The 13,220-nt window shown below is 43.4% G+C and overlaps 1 long non-coding RNA gene across 1 annotated transcript; it reads left to right on the top strand.

Annotated features, from left to right (window-relative positions):
• Positions 1-1,401: 1,401 nt before the first annotated feature.
• On the top strand, positions 1,402-2,291 carry LOC145555118 (uncharacterized). The gene is made up of 2 exons (XR_014091203.1): positions 1,402-1,635; positions 1,836-2,291. It is a non-coding gene; the product is annotated as an uncharacterized LOC145555118 (long non-coding RNA).
• Positions 2,292-13,220: the final 10,929 nt, after the last annotated feature.

Here is a 13,220-nt window from a genome sequence, read left to right as displayed (position 1 = left end):
ACATGGCTAAAGAAAGCTGTTGTGGAGGATGTAGCAATACCAAGTGATTACAACAACAGGAAAAAGGAGCACGAAAAACTGGAGAAATACCAGGACCTCAGAGAGGATCTGGAAGGTGAAGACCACAGTGGTGCCTGTGGTCATCGGAGCCCTCGGGGCAGTCACCCCCAAACTGGAGCAGTGGCTAAAACAGATCCCAGGAACAACATCAGACATCTCAGTCCAGAAATGTGCAGTTCTAGGCACAACCAAGATACTGCGTAGAGGACCCAAGCTCAGAGGATGAAAAAGAGAGAGACCACCCACGGAGGGTGAGAAGGGATTTTTTTATATATATTTTTTATGTATACATAAACCCGACCAGATCTGATCAGACCCGACGAGGCCAGACCTGGACCACACCGGACCCAAACCGACCAAACCCGACAAGAAACAACGAGACCCATACCAGACCAGGTTTAGGTTGGTAGCGAGCAGTTTATTTGATCCAGGTATGTTTGAGCAGAGATGCATCTAAAAGTTGCAGGATGGTAGCCCTGCTACCATCCTGCAACTATGGACTTTGGACCCCACTTGTGTGCAGCTAGGGACTTGGGGACCCCTAGCTGCACACATTAAGATGGCTATTGCATAGTGGGGAGATTTTTTATTTTTTTTATCCAGTTGTATACAAGTTGATTTCTATTATCCACCCATTTTCTATACATATTTTATAGCATAACAGAATCTATGGGAATGGGGTCATTTAAAGAGATCAATTAAGTGTCATGTTTGTAGACTTTAGGAGAAGCCGGAGCACCCGGAGAGAACCAACAGAAAAGACAAAGACGAGAAGACAAGACTTGACTGCATGCTAGTGAGGCAGTTTTGCCATTTAATTCAAGTGTGTAGGACAAGGGGCACATCTAAAAGCTGCAGTCTCTTGAGGACTGCAGATTGAGACCACTGTTTTAGATACTTTAGTCACTTGGAGGGAGTGTTGGAAGTTATAGGTGGCAGAGAACAATCTTTTGGCACTTGGACACGCCTTATTACACGTCCATGTTGCACTTTGATGACATTTGCCGGTTCTGGCTCAAAACTGGGACTAGTTTTAAGACTGGTACCAGCGTCAAGATTGGGACAAGTATCATAACTGGGACAAATATTTAAAACCCTGCAAGAATCGCCGACTTTGGAGGCGATTCTTGCAGATCCAGGTGTGTTTGGGTAGAGATGCATCTAAAAATTGCAGGATGGTAGCCAGGAACTTTGGACCCCAAGTGTGCAGCTAGGGACTTGGACGGGGTCATTTAAAGAGATCAATTAAGTGTCATGTTTGTGGACTTTAGGAGAAGCCGGAGCACCCGGAGAGAACCAACAGAAATGACAAAGACGAGAAGACAAGACTTGACTGCATGCTAGTGAGGCAGTTTTGCCATTTAATTCAAGTGTGTAGGACAAGGGGTACATCTAAAAGCTGCAGGACTCTTGAGGACTGCAGATTAAGACCACTGCTTTAGATACTTTAGTCACTTGGAGGTAGTGTTGGAAGTTATAGGTGGCAGAGAACAATCTTTTGGCACTTGGACACGCTTTATTATACGTCCATGTTGCACTGTGACAGCCGACCCTACTGTCACACAGACCTGAATGGTAACTATTTGTTTTGTTCATCCTTAATATTAATTTAGACATTAATTAGTGAATAGTTTAGATTTTTATTTTTGAAAATTTTCATTAGCTTGACTTTTTAGTTAACTATTTGAAGTGCACACATTTAGTTAACTTTATTTGTCGGTTCTTTATATTTTTGTTAAAAGCAACAAATTAATTTATTTGTTTTGAGTTACCAGTTTCCTTTGGAGCTGCTGCTGGAGGGTCACAGAAGAGCTCCAGCTAATTGACATCCATATATGGCTGGCAAACCTCCTCAGCGGGCCATTCCATTTGTTTGCCAGGGGACGGGGAAATTTGGTTTTCTTTCATTTAATTTGACCAGTTCTTTAATGTCTCTTCTATTTGGTAGTTTCAGTCCAATGTTTTAATTTAAAGGTTTGGTGTTGTATTGATTAGTATTTATTTAAGTTTTTGTATGTTTAATTACCCCTTGTGTGTCAGCTGTGGTCTGATCAGCCACTATTTAAGCTCCCCTCATGTCTTGTTTGTTAGGTCAGTTTTGTGCTTGAGTTCTTTGTGTTACTACCTGAGTTGGAGTTTGTTATGTTGACCTCAGTTTTTGGGCCCAGTTCTTCATTGTTTAATTATTTTTGAACTTTTTTGTAATAAATTAAGATTATTTTTGGATTCCATTCAGTGTCTCTCTGGCTGGTTTATGCAAGAACCCTCACATGCACTTTGATGACATTTGCCGGTTCTGGCTCAAAACTGGGACTAGTTTTAAGACTGGTATCAGCGTCAAGATTGGGACAAGTATCATAACTGGGACAAATGTTTAAAACCCTGCAAGAATCGCCGACTTTGGAGGCGATTCTTGCAGATCCAGGTGTGTTTGGGTAGAGATGCATCTAAAAGTTGCAGGATGGTAGCCAGGAACTTTGGACCCCAAGTGTGCAGCTAGGGACTTGGACGGGGTCATTTAAAGAGATCAATTAAGTGTCATGTTTGTGGACTTTAGGAGAAGCCGGAGCACCCGGAGAGAACCAACAGAAATGACAAAGACGAGAAGACATGACTTGACTGCAGTCTAGTGAGGCAGTTTTGCCATTTAATTCAAGTGTGTAGGACAAGTGGAACATCTAAAAGCTGCAGGACTCTTGAGGACTAGCGATTCTTGCAGATCCAGGTGTGTTTGGGCAGAGATGCATCTAAAAGTTGCAGGATGGTAGCCAGGAACTTTGGACCCCAAGTGTGCAGCTAGGGACTTGGACGGGGTCATTTAAAGAGATCAATTAAGTGTCATGTTTGTGGACTTTAGGAGAAGCCGGAGCACCCGGAGAGAACCAACAGAAATGACAAAGACGAGAAGACATGACTTGACTGCAGTCTAGTGAGGCAGTTTTGCCATTTAATTCAAGTGTGTAGGACAAGTGGAACATCTAAAAGCTGCAGGACTCTTGAGGACTGCAGATTGAGACCACTGCTTTAGATACTTTAGTCACTTGGAGGGAGTGTTGGAAGTTATAGGTGGCAGAGAACAATCTTTTGCCACTTGGACACGCCTTATTATACGTCCATGTTGCACTTTGATGACATTTGCCGGTTCTGGCTCAAAACTGGGACTAGTTTTAAGACTGGTATCAGCGTCAAGATTGGGACAAGTATCATAACTGGGACAAATGTTTAAAACCCTGCAAGAATCGCCGACTTTGGAGGCGATTCTTGCAGATCCAGGTGTGTTTGGGCAGAGATGCATCTAAAAGTTGCAGGATGGTAGCCAGGAACTTTGGACCCCAAGTGTGCAGCTAGGGACTTGGACGGGGTCATTTAAAGAGATCAATTAAGTGTCATGTTTGTGGACTTTAGGAGAAGCCGGAGCACCCGGAGAGAACCAACAGAAATGACAAAGACGAGAAGACATGACTTGACTGCATGCTAGTGAGGCAGTTTTGCCATTTAATTCAAGTGTGTAGGACAAGGGGCACATCTAAAAGCTGCAGAACTCTTGAGGACTGGCGATTCTTGCAGATCCAAGTGTGTTTGGGCAGAGATGCATCTAAAAGTTGCAGGATGGTAGCCAGGAACTTTGGACCCCAAGTGTGCAGCTAGGGACTTGGATGGGGTCATTTAAAGAGATCAATTAAGTGTCATGTTTGTGGACCTTAGGAGAAGCCAGAGCACCCGGAGAGAACCAACAGAAATGACAAAGACGAGAAGACATGACTTGACTGCATGCTAGTGAGGCAGTTTTGCCATTTAATTCAAGTGTGTAGGACAAGGGGCACATCTAAAAGCTGCAGAACTCTTGAGGACTGGCGAATCTTGCAGATCCAAGTGTGTTTGGGCAGAGATGCATCTAAAAGTTGCAGGATGGTAGCCAGGAACTTTGGACCCCAAGTGTGCAGCTAGGGACTTGGACGGGGTCATTTAAAGAGATCAATTAAGTGTCATGTTTGTGGACTTTAGGAGAAGCCGGAGCACCCGGAGAGAACCAACAGAAATGACAAAGACGAGAAGACATGACTTGACTGCAGTCTAGTGAGGCAGTTTTGCCATTTAATTCAAGTGTGTAGGACAAGTGGAACATCTAAAAGCTGCAGGACTCTTGAGGACTAGCGATTCTTGCAGATCCAGGTGTGTTTGGGCAGAGATGCATCTAAAAGTTGCAGGATGGTAGCCAGGAACTTTGGACCCCAAGTGTGCAGCTAGGGACTTGGACGGGGTCATTTAAAGAGATCAATTAAGTGTCATGTTTGTGGACTTTAGGAGAAGCCGGAGCACCCGGAGAGAACCAACAGAAATGACAAAGACGAGAAGACATGACTTGACTGCAGTCTAGTGAGGCAGTTTTGCCATTTAATTCAAGTGTGTAGGACAAGTGGAACATCTAAAAGCTGCAGGACTCTTGAGGACTGCAGATTGAGACCACTGCTTTAGATACTTTAGTCACTTGGAGGGAGTGTTGGAAGTTATAGGTGGCAGAGAACAATCTTTTGCCACTTGGACACGCCTTATTATACGTCCATGTTGCACTTTGATGACATTTGCCGGTTCTGGCTCAAAACTGGGACTAGTTTTAAGACTGGTATCAGCGTCAAGATTGGGACAAGTATCATAACTGGGACAAATGTTTAAAACCCTGCAAGAATCGCCGACTTTGGAGGCGATTCTTGCAGATCCAGGTGTGTTTGGGCAGAGATGCATCTAAAAGTTGCAGGATGGTAGCCAGGAACTTTGGACCCCAAGTGTGCAGCTAGGGACTTGGACGGGGTCATTTAAAGAGATCAATTAAGTGTCATTGTTTGTGGACTTTAGGAGAAGCCGGAGCACCCGGAGAGAACCAACAGAAATGACAAAGACGAGAAGACATGACTTGACTGCATGCTAGTGAGGCAGTTTTGCCATTTAATTCAAGTGTGTAGGACAAGGGGCACATCTAAAAGCTGCAGGACTCTTGAGGACTGCAGCTCAAGAACAGGAACAGGCAGCCAGGAACTTTGGACCCCAAGTGTGCAGCTAGGGACTTGGACGGGGTCATTTAAAGAGATCAATTAAGTGTCATGTTTGTGGACTTTAGGAGAAGCCAGAGCACCCGGAGAGAACCAACAGAAATGACAAAGACGAGAAGACATGACTTGACTGCATGCTAGTGAGGCAGTTTTGCCATTTAATTCAAGTGTGTAGGACAAGGGGCACATCTAAAAGCTGCAGAACTCTTGAGGACTGGCGATTCTTGCAGATCCAAGTGTGTTTGGGCAGAGATGCATCTAAAAGTTGCAGGATGGTAGCCAGGAACTTTGGACCCCAAGTGTGCAGCTAGGGACTTGGACGGGGTCATTTAAAGAGATCAATTAAGTGTCATGTTTGTGGACTTTAGGAGAAGCCGGAGCACCCGGAGAGAACCAACAGAAATGACAAAGACGAGAAGACATGACTTGACTGCATGCTAGTGAGGCAGTTTTGCCATTTAATTCAAGTGTGTAGGACAAGGGGCACATCTAAAAGCTGCAGGACTCCTGAGGACTGCAGATTGAGACCACTGCTTTAGATACTTTAGTCACTTGGAGGGAGTGTTGGAAGTTATAGGTGGCAGAGAACAATCTTTTGGCACTTGGACACGCCTTATTATACGTCCATGTTGCACTTTGATGACATTTGCCGGGTCTGGCTCAAAACTGGGACTAGTTTTAAGACTGGTACCAGTGTAAAGACTGGGACAAGCGTCAAAACTTGGATAAATATTTAAAACCCTGCAAGAATCACCAACTTTGGGAGGTGGCTTGGGTTTCCTAAATTTGCTTTGGATGTATTGTACATCCAGCCCCCTGTCTTCAGCCTTCTGCAGTTCAGTCTTCATGTATTGCTTAATTGGATTTGAATCAGTAGAGAAACTGTGATGAAGCCTCTGATGTTCTTTCATGTCCATGTTTTTCTGATTTCTCTCTTTGGCACGCTTCTCTGCCGCCATTCGACGGTTGAAGTTGGAACAGTCGAGGTTGATTTGTCGTTTTTGTTGGTTCTTTTTTTCTTCTTCAGCCGCATACAACTTGTCAGCCTCTCTCATTTCATACAACCTTTTTCTGTTCTTCTCCTTGTCGGTTTGTTTCCCGTCTAGTTTCTCTCTTGCTAGAGATGCATTTGTTTTTGTAAGAAATTTTTCCATTGTAGTCTTTCTCTCCTGTTCTTCCTGTGCTCGCTGTTTTTCTTTTATCCTCATTTGTGACTCAAGTTTACTGACTCTATCTTCTGTTGAAGCCAACCTGGAAGCTTCCTCATTTTTTATCTCTGCCAGCTTGTCATACACGGTTTGTATCTTCATCTGAGTCTCTCTTAATCTGTCGGCTTTTACTTTTTCTGGATTTCTAGAGTTCGAGAAGAAATCCTCCCTATTCATTGGGTTCTTGCGAGATTTTGCCACCTGCTCCATTTTAGTGAGTTTGGGCCTTACGACATTTTGCTCAATGCAATTCCTTTCCTTTTCCCTCAATTTCTCTCTGTCCTCATTTTCCTTTTGGTTTATGTATGCATCTCGGAGCATAATTTTCCTTGTCTCCTCTTGTGCAAGTAGTCGTTTCTGTTCTGCAGTTTGCTTATTTTTACTTATCTTTCCAAGATAAATGTCGGCGTCAGCCCGTGTGTTCTGTTTCCGTTTAATAGCGTCATTTTTCATGCGTTCATCAGCTACATTGGTCCAAGAATTGATCTCCCCACTTTCTTTTGCAAGTTTTTGTGCAGCTGTCCTCTTGTCTCGTTGATATGCCGCCAACACCTTGTTGTATTCTTTTATCCCTTGCTTATTGAGTTCTCTGTTAAATTTCTGCACATCCTGGTCTCTTTGCATAATTTTGTATTTGCCGTCTTCAATTAGGGCACGTTTTTCCTGTTCTTTGAGCATCCTTTCTTCTTCAGCAATCTGGTCAAATCCTTGCTCTTTTGCTAGTTTCTCTGCGTTTTTCTTTGCTATGTGTTTAGTGCGTTTTGCCTCCATAATGTTAAGTTGTGGTCGCAAACGATCAGACTCTTTTTGGCAATTTTCACTGACAAGATTATGTGCTCTTGACATTTGTTGAATTGTATACCAACAGTATGATGGTAGGATGACTGTATTTCTATCCATTTTTTAGTGAAAGTATTTCACAATAACCAGAATCCCAAGGGTCTTTACACGAAAAGCAGGTCAAAGTTAAATCCAGAAATGTCTAATTCCTGTCAATCCAAGAAACTCGGCTCACAGACTGGTTCCAATTCAGTGTGTACACTTCACCGCAATCCAAAGTAGAATGAGTGCAGTGAAATTCAGTTCATTGAAGTGGCTCAGAACTGGCATCACAGAAGTAAACTTTGTGACATCACTGTGACATGTGACATGTGACATCATCAGACTGAACAGATGTTCAGTGAAAGTACAAACTTGCATTCTGCAGCCAGGAACAGTTTCAGTAGTAGGCTGTTGTAGCAGTTTTAACAAATATATAAAAAACTTCTTTGACCTTTTTTATTAGAGTTATAACATGCTTTAAATCTTGGTCTAATGCCATTTGCAGCATGTCTTCACCCTCTCCCTCTCCATCCTGTTTCCTGTCAGTTTATTGTTAATTTTAAAATCCCCCAAGTGCCAAAAAATCTTAAATAAATCAAATATTACATTTTTTTATTATGATTATTAAATGATAAAAAATGTAGGTCAAGTTTGTTAGCGTAGCAGTTCACAGTCCTTTACACCAGTCGTCCCCAACCAACCATAGATATTAATACCTAGACGCCTCATGGAGCGGGTCGGCCCATTGCTGATATGTCGCAGCGTCTGCCATATTGAACATGGCCTATGTGCCAGTAAGCTAATACAAGTAAATGGACCGAACTTGACAAAGTGCCGTTCTACAAAGTAACTTAATACCCGTCATTGACACATTTTCTCACACACACTAATATATTTGGGAATCAAATAATTGACTAAAGACAGAGTTTCTAACTTTGGATTTGATTATTTAATTGTTTTGGGGGATTTCTGAATAAAGAGCACAATGTTTTTATTTAATAGAAATGATTCTGATCATTTTTATATTGACATTGATGAACAGACACACACTTTTACAATGTTTTATTAAAGAACGTATTTACATGATTCCATAATTTAATGTACATTTAACATTTCAAGACAAGAAAAAAATGTATATTGTATTTATTTTTTATGTTATTGATAAATGACTGATTTATCAAAGTCATTGTCAAATGTCAATGACAATCATTGTCAAACAATAAACTACATATTTTTCTCTTTTTTCCAGAAAAAAATATTTATTACAGTATACGTCAACTCTATTGACAGCAGAGTGAAAATAATTCTAACAGTAAATTATTTTTAATTCATTACATAAGCTGTATTAATACACTAATATTTCAGATTAAGATATTTATAAATACACAAAAAATGAAAGAATAAAACACATTTATTTATTATACTGGGAACACTTGGCCACAGGCAGGGCTTCAGTCTGTTGGTCAAACTGGGAGAACTCCAATGACTTCTGAGACGTCCTGGTACACAGGCTCAAGCCAAGGACAAAAGAGAAATTATTCAAAAGTGTAATAGAAAATACATGTTTTTCCTTCACATTTATAATACATTTTCAGCATGTTGGGTTCTGACTCGTAGGCCGGCATTGTGAAGCTGAGTTGTGAAAGAGAGACTGAAGAAATAGGAGCTCCAGCTCTGATCCTGACTAACCTTTCCTCATAAAATCCTCTGGTCTTTACTGCGCTTCGTAACGTAGGACTCAGCGTCCACTGAGGTGTACGTATGTCTGTGCAACCAACCACCGGGCCGGGGACTGGCACCGGGCCGCACAAAAATAATTAAATATTTCCATTTAATGTATTATCTCAATATGAAGGATCTTTTATTTTGAAACCCTTTAACTGGATTTTCTCAGTTACGTCTTGCGCGCCAACATTGAGCCCACAAGCAGCAAAATAAGTAAGAAACAGATCAGGTGTTTTTGGAAAGTTTATTTGCGAAGGGGAAAAGGCCCAGTGAAGAGACATGAGAATGGATTTATCCTGGACCGGTACGAGAGTCCCACATTACAAGTCTGCTCTGCATGATATACTGCAACAGGTCACCGGCTCATTAATGAGGCAATGAAGCCTTCAAACTGCTTCGCCACGTAGAGACCAAGCACGCTGTGCTTAAGTAACACACCTCGGGTGTCATTGTCTTCCATCACTCCCAAATATATAGACGTTAAATGGGACCATCTCATTGCAGACAAGGAAAACACGACAGGCTGCGAAAACAATGTTGAATATCCTTGATTTTAGATCGAAGCGGTCCCAACGTTCTACCAACTGGACCAGATCAGTCGTGATACACCTCACAGTACAGGAAGATCAGTTACAAGCGATAATCTGCGACAATAGCAGATTGTCGCAGGGGGGAGGTGTGGGGTTGCAATCTTACTGCTGCTAGTATCTGCCACGACCTGCCACAGGCTGCCGGTGTCCTGACTATCCCACGGCTGCAGGTCGACCTGCCAGTGGCAGCTATTGCAGCACTTCCTGGCACAGCTTAATAATGAGAGCTTCCAGCTTCTGTGATGTATGCCACGACTCCTGTGTCAGATTGAATATGAATGATTTTATTTAGAAAAAAAATGGTGGACCTGGCACAGCCTGCTACGGACCCATCAGTATACTTCAAGTTAGTTAAGGATTAGTTAACTTTAAGTATGTTATTTTGGAACAAATAATTTTGTCCTTAGTGTATTTTAATAGTAAATTGTAGAAAGGTACAATTTGAAGTGTGCCAACTGTACTATCATGTGCTTTTTTGGAACATCTAAAGGAATACTTTGTACACTTTAAGTATATGTCTTTTTATGTCATATAGGCGTACTGGATTAGTATATCTTAAGTGTACTAGTTTTGTGAATGAATTACATTTACAATATATTTACGATGTATTTTAAATATATGAGCATTATGCATTTTAGTAATGTGTATAGAGTATGCTCCAGTTACACTTTTGGTTTATTATAATTGCTAATGAAGTACACTTTTTAGTTTCTTAATGTTTTTTATTATTTATTTTTTGCCACTTTATACATTATATGCTTCATACACAATACAGTACTGCAAACATATCAGGCTACCAGTACACAGAAGGATCAATTACAACACACTTTCCAGGTGAAACAAATTATTTTGTGTATTCAATATAGTCAAATTTCTCAAGAGTGCATTGCCAATATGCTATGAGGTATTTGTACAAACTGTCAATATGTTAAAAGTTTACAGAAAAGCATGTTGTCTGTAAACTTTTAATATATTGACAATTGGTACAATTCTCTGTTTGTCATGTTTCTGGCCTGTCTGCCTGCTATGTTTTTCTCCTCAGTACTCCTCTCATCAAGCTCATCTGGTTCACCTGCATGCTGCTGCGCTGGAGCACAATCAGGCTCATGTCTTCCACCTGTTCACCAGCAGTTATATTCAGCTCTCAGGCAGGCAGACGGTGCCAGATTTTTGAAAGCCACTGAGTGAGTAGATATCCAGCGTTTCTTCCTGACCTGACCACGATCACGAACACATTTTTGTCCCTTGGATTTTCCTGCCTTGTCTTGCCCACGTCGGATTCTTCACTGGCTTCTGTTTTCTGGTCTCGACCCTGTTTCTGCCTTTTGACTCCTGCCTCGCCCTTGGATTTTGTCTGCCTGAGATTGCCTGCAAGTATTGGACCCTTTTTCCGTGACCTGACTGTCATGCTGGGATTAACACTACGAGCCCACATGCAGAACACAACTCAGGAGGCCAAAAGTCAGTTAAGTGGTTTATTAACAAATGTAAGCTTTCCAGGTTGGGTCTCAGAACAACGGAGTGGACAGCGACAAACAGGTAAGCCAGGACGCCTGGGAACAATAATAGATCGGGAGGTGAGTTCAGGGACTGCGGGAATTTCCCAGTGCTCAACAGTACAATGCTTACTCGGGGAGGAGTACAACAACGGTGCGGCTAGGAGTGAGGTGCTGGAGATGGAGATCGTGCTGCGGTGGAGGGCGGACAGGTATAGAATCCTGACGTCGTCACGGAAAAAGCGAGCGGACTGCCAGCGACGATCTTCAGACTCAGAGGAGTCTTTTGGTTCCACAGAGGAAAAGGTGAGCGGTGGTCTTGGGCACCCGCTAGTGATGTACCACGGTGTCTCGAGGAAACTCGGGCCACCGCCAGAGTAGTAGTAGCCGCAGGAGTAGCTGAAACAAATCCAAACAACAGGCGGTGTTAGTTCAGCTTCAACGAAAATATCAACTAGATCACTGGGGAGGGGAGCTCCGGGTTACCATAACTGGCTAACACTCAAGCGTTGGTATGCTGGCAGTCGCCGTCTTTTGAAGTCCTCCTGACGAGTGGATTAGGAACCGGTGTGACGGTGACATCAGCACTCCAGTCCTCCTGTCCTAGCCTCCATGGTGCCATCTAGTGGTGATGGAAAAAAAAAAAGAAACAAACCCAAAAACCCCCTTCTGATCCCAACAGTACCCCCCCCCTAACGGTCGCCACCTGGCGGCCGAGACGAACTGGCAGGCAAAGAAGAACGAAACTCAGTGATCAAATCAGGATCCAAAATAAACGAAGCAGGGACCCAGCGGCGCTCCTCCGGGCCGTAGCCCTCTCAATCAACAAGGTATTGCCATCCCCGACCTCGCCGACGGGAGTCCACAATCCGGCGAACTGTGTAAGCGGGGTGCCCATCAATGAGACGGGCGGGAGGTGGGGGTTCAGGTGGAGGGCACAAGGTGCTGGTCTGGACAGGCTTAACTTGAGACACATGAAAAGTAGGATGAATCTTTAGCGAGGCTGGAAGATGAAGCCGGACAGCGGATGGGCTAATTATGGATTCCACCTCAAACGGTCCAATGAATCTAGGGGACAGCTTTTTAGACATGGATTTAATCCGAATGTTTTGAGTGGATAACCAAACCTTCTGACCGGGAGAGTACACTGGAGCCGAAATCCTTCTGCGATCAGCAAAACGTTTGTTCTGAGTCAAAGTATTATTGAGGGTGATGATGGTAGATCTCCAGATATTCTTACAGCGCCGGATGTGGTGTTGGACAGAAGTAACTGAGATCTGGTCTTCCTCAGTGGCGAGAAGTGGAGGCTGGTATCCTAGGGAAACCTCAAAAGGAGATAAACCGGTAGCAGCAGAAACAAGACTATTGTGTGCATACTGAACCCAGGGCAGGAAAACACTCCAGTCAGACGGATTGGTGGATGTGAAACAGCGGAGGACTGACTCCAGTTCTTGATTCATTCTTTCTACTTGGCCATTGGTCTGAGGATGATAACCAGAAGTCAGTACTACTTTAGCCTTGAGGGCAGCGCAAAAATGTCTCCAAACTTGGGACACAAACTGCGGACCCCGGTCCGAGAGTATCTCGACTGGGATGCCATGTAAACACAAGACATGTTTTACCATCAACTGTGCAGTCTGAAAAGCACTGGGGAGCTTGCGAAGGGGAACTAAATGACAGGCTTTAGAAAAACAGTCTATGATGGTGAGTATAGTTGTCATACCCTTAGAGGGAGGTAACCCGGTGACAAAATCAATGGCAACATGAGACCAAGGGCGCTTGGGAACCGGTAGAGGTTGAAGGAGTCCCGCTGGGGGCTGATGAGAGGACTTGTTCCGGGAGCAAATAACACAAGCTCGCACATATTCTTTAACATCCTTATGGATGGAAGGCCACCAAAACCTGCGGTTTATTAGAGAAATGGTGCGACTCGTACCTGGGTGCCCTGAAAACTTTGAAGCGTGGATCCAATGTAGAAATCTGGCTCGGACAGCTGAGGGGACATAAATCTTATTGTCTGGGCAGTTCACCGGTGTAGATTCAGACGTCTGAGCTTGCTTTATGAGGTCTTCAATCTCCCAGGCGACAACTCCCACTGTGCAGCTGGGGGGCAAGATGGTCGCAGGGGTCTTGTCTGAAGTATCAGCAGCATATTGCCGGGACAGAGCATCCGGTTTTTGGTTGCGTGAGCCTGGACGGTAAGAGATGGACAGGTTAAACCTCGAAAAGAACAGAGACCAACGGGATTGACGTGGATTGAGGCGTTTGGCA

The sequence above is a fragment of the Poecilia reticulata genome, chromosome 15 (assembly GCF_904066995.2).
Source record: "Poecilia reticulata chromosome 15, P_reticulata-male-v2, whole genome shotgun sequence".
Taxonomy (NCBI): Eukaryota; Metazoa; Chordata; class Actinopteri; order Cyprinodontiformes; family Poeciliidae; genus Poecilia; species Poecilia reticulata.
This window is presented reverse-complemented; position numbering and strand designations above follow the sequence as displayed.